This window comes from Gopherus flavomarginatus, chromosome 5, assembly GCF_025201925.1.
Source record: "Gopherus flavomarginatus isolate rGopFla2 chromosome 5, rGopFla2.mat.asm, whole genome shotgun sequence".
Taxonomy (NCBI): domain Eukaryota; kingdom Metazoa; phylum Chordata; order Testudines; family Testudinidae; genus Gopherus; species Gopherus flavomarginatus.
The window spans coordinates 52,420,444-52,429,704 of NC_066621.1; the positions used below are offsets into that span (position 1 = coordinate 52,420,444).

General features: G+C 47.9%; 1 protein-coding gene across 5 annotated transcripts in view; it reads right to left on the reverse strand.

Annotated features, from left to right (window-relative positions):
* The window catches only part of NAP1L4 (nucleosome assembly protein 1 like 4), a 50,856-nt gene extending 45,830 nt beyond the window's left edge, over positions 1-5,026 (reverse strand). For 3 of the 5 annotated variants that reach the window (XM_050953729.1, XM_050953732.1, XM_050953733.1), the window contains exon 1: positions 4,921-5,026. The gene's annotated coding sequence lies outside the window, so the exon portion shown is untranslated. Of the gene's footprint in view, positions 1-4,323; positions 4,620-4,887 lie in introns of those variants that run through there. The other 2 variants (XM_050953730.1, XM_050953731.1) reach the window with 2 other exon arrangements.
* Between the last annotated feature and the right edge of the window lie 4,235 nt (positions 5,027-9,261).

Below are 9,261 nucleotides of genomic sequence, written 5' to 3' on the forward strand. Positions count from 1 at the left end.
GCTCACCTGAGCCCCACCAGGGCAGGGGAGGGAGGTGTCCAAAGCCAAAGCCCAAGGGCTTCAGCCCCAGGTGGGGGGCCTGTGACCCCATTGCTGAAGCCCTTGGGCTTTGGTCTCAGGCCCCAGCAAGTTTAACACCAGCCTTACCAACCCAATTAAAACAAGGTTGTGACCCATTATGGGGTCCCAACCCACAGTTTGAGAACCGCTATGCTGGACTGAAGAGTCCATCATTAAATATTTATTTTCTGTGTAGATACTCACAGACTACAATCAAGTCACCCCTTAACCTTCTCGTTGTTAAGCTAAAAAGACAGACTCAATAGCTCAGTCACTAAAAGGTGTGTTTTCTAATCCTTGATCCATTCTCATGGCTCTTCTCTGAACTCTCTCCAGTTTATCAATGTCCTTCTTGAATTTCAAACACCAGAGCTGGACACGCTATTCCAGCAGCAGTTGTACCAGTGCCAGACATAAAATAACCTCTTTATTCCTATTCAAGATTCCCATGTCTATACCTCCAAGCATTGCAGGAGGTCATGTTAAGCTAATTATCTACCAATCCCCCCAAATCTTTTTTCAGGGTCACTGCTTCCCAAGACAGAGCATCCCATCCTGTCAGTATAGCTTATATTCTTTGTTCCTAGATTTATACAATGACATTTAGCCATATTAAACAGACATTGAGAAGCTGTGCTCAAGCAAATGATCCAGATGACTCTGTATCAGTGACCTTTCCTCTTCATTATTTACCACTCCCCCAGTATGTGTGTTATCTGCACACTTCAGTGATTTTACATTTTCTTCCAAGTCATTAATAAAAGAGTTAAAGAGTGCAGTAGGGCCAAGCACCAATTCCTGCAAGATCCAATAGAAACATACCCGTCTGATGATATTTCCCATTTATAATTAAATTTTGAGACCTATGTTAGCCATCTTCGAATTCATTTAATGTGTGCATGTTAATTTTATATCATTCTAGTTTTTAAAATCAGTGTCATGTAGTCCTAAGTCTAAGTATTACATCAACACTATTATCTTTATCAACCAAGCTTGTAATTTAATTAGAAAAAAAGATATCAAGTTAGTTTGATAGACTATCTCCCATAAATCCATATTGATTTGCATTAATTACATTACCCTCCTCAAATTCTCCATTAACTGAGTTTTCTATCAGCTGCTCCATTATGTTCCCTGGGATCAATGTCAGACTGACTGGCCTATAATTAAGGCTACATTTTAGTCATGAGTATTTTTAGTAAAAGTCATGGACAAGTCACGGGCAGTAAACAAAAATTCATGGCCCGTGACCTGTCCATGACTGTTACTATATACCCCTAACTAAAACTTGGGCGGGGGGCTGCGGGTGCTCTGAGAGGGGCGGGTGTGTGTGTGTGTGGTCCAGGGGCACTGGCCCAGGACCCTGCTGGTGCTGGAGGGTGTGGGGGGACAGGCCATGGCCTGGAAACCCCGCTGGTGCTGAAGGCAGTTGCCAGGGCTGGCAGGGGCTCCCTACCTGGCTCCAGGTGTCCTAGCTGCAGCTCCAAGGTGGTAGATAGAGCATGGGGCTCCACGCACTGGTCCCGCCAAAAGCACCGGCTATGCAGCTCCCATTGGCCAGGAACTGCACACACACCCCCGCCCCAACTCCCTGCCCCATCCCATACACCCAAACTGCTGTGCTTTGAGCCAACACCAGCTGCTGCAGAAGTCATGGAGGTCATGGAAAGTCATGGAATCGGTGACCTACATGATAGACTCGCTGCCCTACCTGTAATTACCCAGGTCATCCTGTTTACCCTATTTAAAATCTGTAACATTAGGTTTATTCTAGTCTTCTGGAACTTTCCCAGTGTTTCAACACTTATTGAAGGGGGACTTTCAAACAGAGCTCTTCCAGTTAGAGAAAACTTGAGAAGGACAGGAAACAAAAAACAGTACAACTTTTAGAACAAGCTCTTTCTACAGAGATCACAGAATTGCCTGTGAATTCTGGAAGAGTTAAGTATGATAGAGCCAGGTGTTTTCAAATGCAAGTCAGACAACCAATCAGAGTGCATTTCAATGAGAAAGTAAGAGATATCATGGAGTCTCCACGTATATTGCCATAATTATTTCCATGATAAGTAAGCTCTGTTTACAGTTTTGTAACTGCTGGCACTCAAATATTGGAGCTTAGACTCAAGAGTTATTTCTTGGGCATCACCACTAATAAGCTTTGCAGGACAAGTTATAGTCTCAGTTACCTCGAGCAAATCATTATCTTCAAATTATGCCATTAGTGACAGAATATTAAAACAAAGAAGAACAAAATAAAAAAAACCACCCACCTCACTAGTCCTGGGAAACATGGTGTAATTAAAATCTGCCTGGTGCAAACCAGACACAATACAGGTTAGTTGAAGCAGCATAGGAATGGAAATAATTGGGGCGGTAGAGGAGGGTCTCATCCCATGTAGGGCACGAAAACAAAGGTTCAGCCCCAGAAGAGAGGGCTTGTTCACCCCTAACAGGCATAGCTTTGAAAAAGGTCCTGCAAGCTGAATGTCAGGAGACACCATCCCACAAGAGGGTAAGCATTTTGAAAAAGAAAGCTTTCATTTTGTTTAAAAAATGATTTCTAGTCCTTACAGTTGCATGTAAACCAATACACAGTGGAAGAAACTGAGCCTGCTGCACTGGGAAGAGAGTGGTATAATGAGGCCGCATCAGGACCAGACCACCCCTCCACTCAGTTAGCCACTGGATCCAGAATTGTGCAGGAGAGAACCCTCTCACTCTGGGTGCACTGGGACCCAGGTGGGGTCTCCTCTCTCCCACCTCACCACGTGGGCTGTATAAGAGTCAGCCCCAGAGATTCCAGCCAGCAGGGGCAAAAGCAGCCAAAAAGCCAAAGCATACGTGGGGGAAGTCAGGAATGAGAGGAGAGGTTGGATGGGGCAGCAGGGGGCAGTCAGGGACAGGGGTCCAGGGCAGTCAGGGAATAGGGAACAGAGGGATGTGGATGGGGCAGGGGTCCTGGGGGGATGGGTTGGATGGGGCAACAGTCAGAGGACAAGAAGTGAGGGGGGGGGTCAGATAGAGGGCAGGGGCTGGGCCACACCTGGCTGGTGGGGGGGGGAGGGGCACACAGCCTCCCCTAACCAGCCCTTCATACAATTTCAGAAACCCGATGTGGCCCTCGGGCCAAAAAGTTTACCCGCCCCTGGCCTAGCTCAATAAGCCCTGAGTCTTGGTTGGCCTGTAGGCATCTGAGCCATCTCTAGCAACCATTCTGGGCCCCGTGCTTTGGGGAGCCCCACGGGCTAGCACCACCTCTCCCAGCCTACCCTAAAAACAAAACACATCACAGACCATAAAATGTGGTCTTGTGTGCACTTTTACCCTATACTATGCCAATCTCATGAGGGAGACCAGTGTGTCTCAAAGTGAGGAAGGGTCCTGAACCAAAAAGGAGTTGCGGGGGGAGGGAGAAGGGGGTCACAAGCTTATTTTAAGGGGGATTGTGGTATTGCCACCCGTACTTCTGTGCTGCCTTCAGGGCTGAGCAGCTGGGGAGTGGCAGCTGTGGGCTGTCAGCACCCAACCAGAAGCAGTGGGGAAGTAAAGATAGCAATGCCATACCCGTGTCACCCTTACTTCTGTGCTGCTGCCTTCAGAGCTGAGCTGAACTGCTGACTGAGGGCCCAGCTCTGCAGGTAGCAGTGCAGAAGTAAAGATAGCAATGCCATACCCATGCCATCCTTACTCCTGTGCTGCTACTGGCTCTTCCTTCAGCGTTGGGCTCCCACACTCCAGCTGCCCAGCTCTGAATGCAGTGCCACTGTCTGCACAGTGCAGAAGTAAGAGCACCAGTATCACAACCCCTCCTACAATAACCTTGCCATCCCACCACCACAACTCTTTTTTGGGTGAGGACCCCTGCAATTACAATACCATGAAATTTCAGATTTAAAATAATTATAATAATGAAATTTACTATTTTTAAAAACCTATAACCCTGAAATTGACCAAAATGGACTGTGAATTTGGTAGGGCCCAATTCATGGGTAAGCCAAACCACAGAAAAAAGTTATAACGTCTGTGTCAGACCTTTTATACATAACTTTGTAGGCAGCAACCATCAACTTTATATTTCTGCTGTGGAAATATAAGAGGAATAAAAATAGAGAATGGTCAAAAATTCCTTAAGCTGGTTCACATAACCTCTTCTTTGCCCATATTTAAACTCCTATTAAAGGGTACTCTTGCCACAAAGCAGGCAATAAGTCAAGGTGATTTGCATAATTTAACTGTTTTCTCCTTCTCCTAGTGTCTCTATACCTTTTCCTCTGCCCTTCCGCTGTGAATGTCTCAACATGCCAGGCCCAGCCCGCTTGAGGATATGAAATGCAGCTACCAACTGAGTAGGGTAATAAGATTCTTACGCACTCAGCATGCCTGGGGAGAGGCAGCAGCGTGCAAATGGGGCAGGGGAGTAGAAGAAGTGAAGCCCCTGCCCAGGGCACCCGGAGAAGAGACGAGGTGGCAGCGAGGTGAACAGAGTGTCCCCAGGTCCCGGCCTCCCCGCGGGGGAGCAGAGCGGAGGCACGCGGGGCCGGGGATCCTCACGCCAGGCCTACAATCATGAGACGCCCGCCACCGCCGCCTCGGGAAACCAAACTTTCCCAGGCAAGCGACAGAAGTTCCGCGCAACGTTGCCCGCTCGGAGCTAGGCCCGTCTGACTCCAGGGGGGAGCCCCGGGCCTCCCACGCCACTCCCGGAGCCCCACCCCAGGCTTGGGAGGCCGCCTCCGCCCCAACCACAAACAGGGAGGGCGGGCCTCGCCGCCAGGCAAGGGGCCTCCCGCGCCTAACGCTCCCCACAGCCTCCCACCTAGCTACTGCCGGGAAAGGACAAGGAGCTCAGTCCGGCCTCACCTGCCCGGGCCTCGCGTCTCCTCACCGCCCCACCAGCGACGCTCAAGCTCCTCTCAGACGGACTCAGTCCGGATGCGCCGCCGTCAAGAAGGCCGCTTCCCATTGGGCGACGCTGAGGCAGCCTGCACAGTAAAACCCACCTCAATTGGCCCGCAAGGAGCCACGGCTCTGCACGCGGGCCATGTTGACTATCCGGCGCTGGAGTACTTAGCCAATCAAGGCGCGAGGGCAGCTTGGTGTGGGCGGGAGAAAGGGGAGAGAGGGGCCGCGCTCGGGACTGCGCGCGCGTCTGTGTATAAGATACGGGAGCCCTGGCTCAGGGAGGGTTGAGAGCTGCGCGTGGGTACTTAAAGGGACAGACGCGAGGAACTGGTGGGGGCGCGGAAGTGGTTGTCAATTGCAGCTCTGTTGTGGGTTCAGGAAAACCCAGGTGCAGTAAGGCCCCACGTGTGTTATTTTATTGCCTTCAATGTTTGTGGCCTGACTCGGTGTCTTCCGTGGCTGGAGTCCATCAGCCTGAGGGGTTACAATGTCTAACTCCCTTCTGAGCAAGCGCTTGCCTAGCCCCCTCGCTTACATGTGGTAGGTGTGCGTAGCTCCCCCCTTGCACTTCCTGAGTTAACTGTATGCAGCAAGGTGCTTGCACACAGCGCTCCTGTTTAGGCCTGCACAAGTCTGAAGCCTCTTTTGATACTGTGCTAGGAAAAATACAGTATAGTGAATCAGTAGAATTGTTACCACAGCTTCTGGGGTTGATGCTGTAGACCCTTACTCCTGCCATATAGTGAGTACTGCCTATGCAGTACCCCAGTGGGAACACAGACTTCTATGGGATTATAATTATGTGATTTAGGACTCGTCTAATCTACTGGCTGGATCAGTGGGCAGCGATGGATCTAATGTTGATCAATTTATCATGTCTAGTATAGATGCAATAAATCGACTGCTGCTGAGTGCTCTCCCGTCAAGTCTGGTACTTCACCAGAATGAGAAGCGCAAGCAGAGTTGGTGGGAGAGCATAAGCTGTCGACTTACCGCAGTGAAGACACCACGATAAGTAGAGCTAAGTACATTGACTTCAGCTATACAATTCACATAGCTGAAGTTGCGTATCTTAGATTGACCCTGCGCAGTAGTGTAGACAAGCCCTAAGAGTCTTCAGGATCTGGTATTTAAAATTTGATATTTAACATTTGGACATTACTTGTTTTTAGTGCAATTTTAATCATTTCAGTGATCCATTTCTGTCAAGCCAAGTGTTAAGATAACCTTATACAAATAGACACCTGCCTTTTGCTGCACCACCTGAATGTGTATGATCATAAAGATAGACAGGAAGGATAATGGTTAAGGCAAGCTCTATTGCAGACTTCCTGTGTGAGCATGGTGAGCTCACTAAGGATGTGCAAGTCAGAAGTGCTGATGATCCACAGCTTTAATTTAAGTGAGGGAGAGTCATGTTGGAAATCAGTCCAGAAGGCCTGAATATGACACTCTGAGTGTCAAGTATTGAACAGTTTGCAAATGCTTTTTAGAGGTGCTGAATACCTGTGCCTTCCATTGATTTCATTAGGAGCTGTCAGTGATCAGTTCCTCTGAAGATCAGGCTGTAAGAGTCTAAAAATTTAACACTCGAAATGAAAGGCATCTAAAGCAACTTAAAACATCCTATGTGTGTCCAATTTTCAGAAAGTGCTGAGCTCCCAATCTCTGAAAAGGAGTCTTCTTTAAGGTGTTTCAGGTTGGGAACCCAAAATCAATAGTCACTTGAAAATTTAGGCTTCAAGCTTTCTGTTTCTCAATCTGTAAATATAGGTATGATTCTTTCCCGTTGTGAAAATTAATTGGCTCATGTTTGTATAGTGCTTTGCAAGCATAAAGTGCTAAAAGTAAAAGTAAGCATATGTCTTCACTAGCAATGTTAAAGCGATGCCATGGCAGCGTTTTAACATGACTGTGTAGTCAAGGCACCAGGGCTGGGAGAGAGTTCCCCCAGTGCTATAAAAAAACCACTCCAGTGAGGGGAGTGGCTACGCTGCCACTTTACAGCCCTGAAACTTGAAGTGCTCAAGGGGGTGTTTTTTCACACCCCTGAGCGAGAAAGTTTGAGCACTGTAAAGTGGCAGTGTAGACGAGGCATGAGTAACACACAAGGAACAATGCAGTTTTGGCTTTATGGGAATCATTTAGAGTTTATAGTAACTCTTCATTGTGTGGCAAAAATATTTAAACCTTAAACATCTGTGGGCCTCTCACTGGGCACTTCTTTTACAGAAAGAACTGATTCAATCACTCAGTCCTCTTGATTAAGCCTGAGGTTTTAGTAATTAATCTCCAGAGTCAGTTACCACATAATATAATTACTGATTAGATAGGTATCTTGGATGAATTCAGTTACTCTAGGGATTTAAAGATACAGCAATAATTGATGAAACTACAGTTACATTAAGTATTAATACTGTAGTTAGACAATGAGGCTAATGAGGAAATTAAATTCAAAGAGCTGAACTACTGCATGAATCCTGTAAGTCTGGGAAAGAGAATTCAGTTTAACGCAGACACAGTCAATCCATAGTGTGTGTATGTGTATATATATAGAGAGAGAGAACTTCTTTACATCTTTTTCTTTCTGTTCACCAAACTGACCCTTTCCAGTCACTAACAAGTGTATGGGCCTAATTCTCTTCTCCATTTCACGGGCTTTACTCCAGGGTATTTCCATTCATGTCATTTGATTTACTGTCAGGGTACAAACTGTGCAAACGCCATAGCACAGCAAGCATGGACCCTGCTCAGATCAAGACCGCAATCGTGGACGTTGTAAACACCTCGCGCATTGTCGTACAGTCTATGCTGAACCAGGACCTGCAAAGCCAGGCAAGGAGGCGGCGGCTACGGCAGCGTGGTGACGAGAGTGATGAGGACATGAACACAGAATTCTCTCAAACCGCGGGCCCCTGCGCTTTAGAGATCACGCTGGTAATGGGGCAGGTTCTAGCCATTGAACGCCGATTTTGGGCCTGGGAAACAAGCACAGACTGGTGGGACCGCGTAGTTTTGCAGGTTTGGGACGATTCGCAGTGGCTGTGAAACTTTCGCATGCGTAAGAACACTTTCATGTGACTTGCTTTCCCCTGCCCTGAAACGCCAGAATACCAAGATGAGATCAGTCCTCACAGTTGAGAAGCGAGTGGCGATAGCCCTCTGGAAGCTTGCAACACCAGACAGCTACCGGTCAGTCGGGAATCAATTTGGAGTGGGAAAATCTACTGTGGGGGCTGCTGTGATGCAAGTAGCCAAAGCAATCATTAAGCTGCTGCTACGAAAGGTTGTGACTCTGGGAAATTTGCAGGTCATAGTGGATGGCTTTGCTGCAATGGGATTCCCTAACTGTGGGGGGGGAATAGATGGAACCCATATCCCTATCTTGGCACCGGAGCACCAGGGCACCCAGTACGTAAACCGCAAGGGATACTTTTCAGTGGTGCTGCAAGCACTGGTGGATCACAAGGGATGTTTCACCAACATCCAAATGGGATGGCCAGGCAGGGTTCATGACGCTCGCGTCTTCAGGAACACTACTCTGTTTTAACGGCTGCAGCAAGGGAATTACTTCCCAGACCAGAAAATAACAGTTGGGGATGTTGAAATGCCTGTAATTATCCTGGGGGATTCAGCCTACCCCTTGATGCCATGGCTCATGAAGCCATACACAGGCAGCCTGGACAGTAGTCAGGAGTTGTTCAACTACAGGCTGAACAAGTGCAGAATGGTGGTAGAATGTGCATTTGGCCGTTTAAAGGCGCGCTGGTGCACATTACTGACTCGCTTAGACCTCAGCCAAACCAATGTCCCCATTGTTATTGCTGCTTGCTGTGTGCTCCACAATCTCTGTGAGAGTAAGGGGGAGACCTTTATGGCGAAGTGGGAGGCTGAGGCAAATCACCTGGCAGCTGATTTCTTGCAGCCAGACACCAGGGCCATTAGAAGGGCACACCAGGAAGCGGTGCGCATCAGAGAAGCTTTGAAAACAAGTTTCATCACAGGCCAGGGTATGGTGTGACTGCTGTGTTTGTTTCCCCTTCATGAACACCCCCCTTGATTGGCTCATTCCCTGTAAGCAACCCACCGTCCCCCTTCGATTACAGCTTGCTTAAGCAAATAAATTCACTATCGTTTAAAAATCATGTATTCTTTATTAAGTCATTATAAAAAGAGGGGGAGAACTGACAAGGTAGCCCGGGTGTGGTTTGGGAGGAGGATAGGAGGGAAGGAAAAGGCCACTAAAAAAATTTCAAAGTAATGACAGCCTTTTGGTTGGGCTGTCCACAAGGGTGGAGT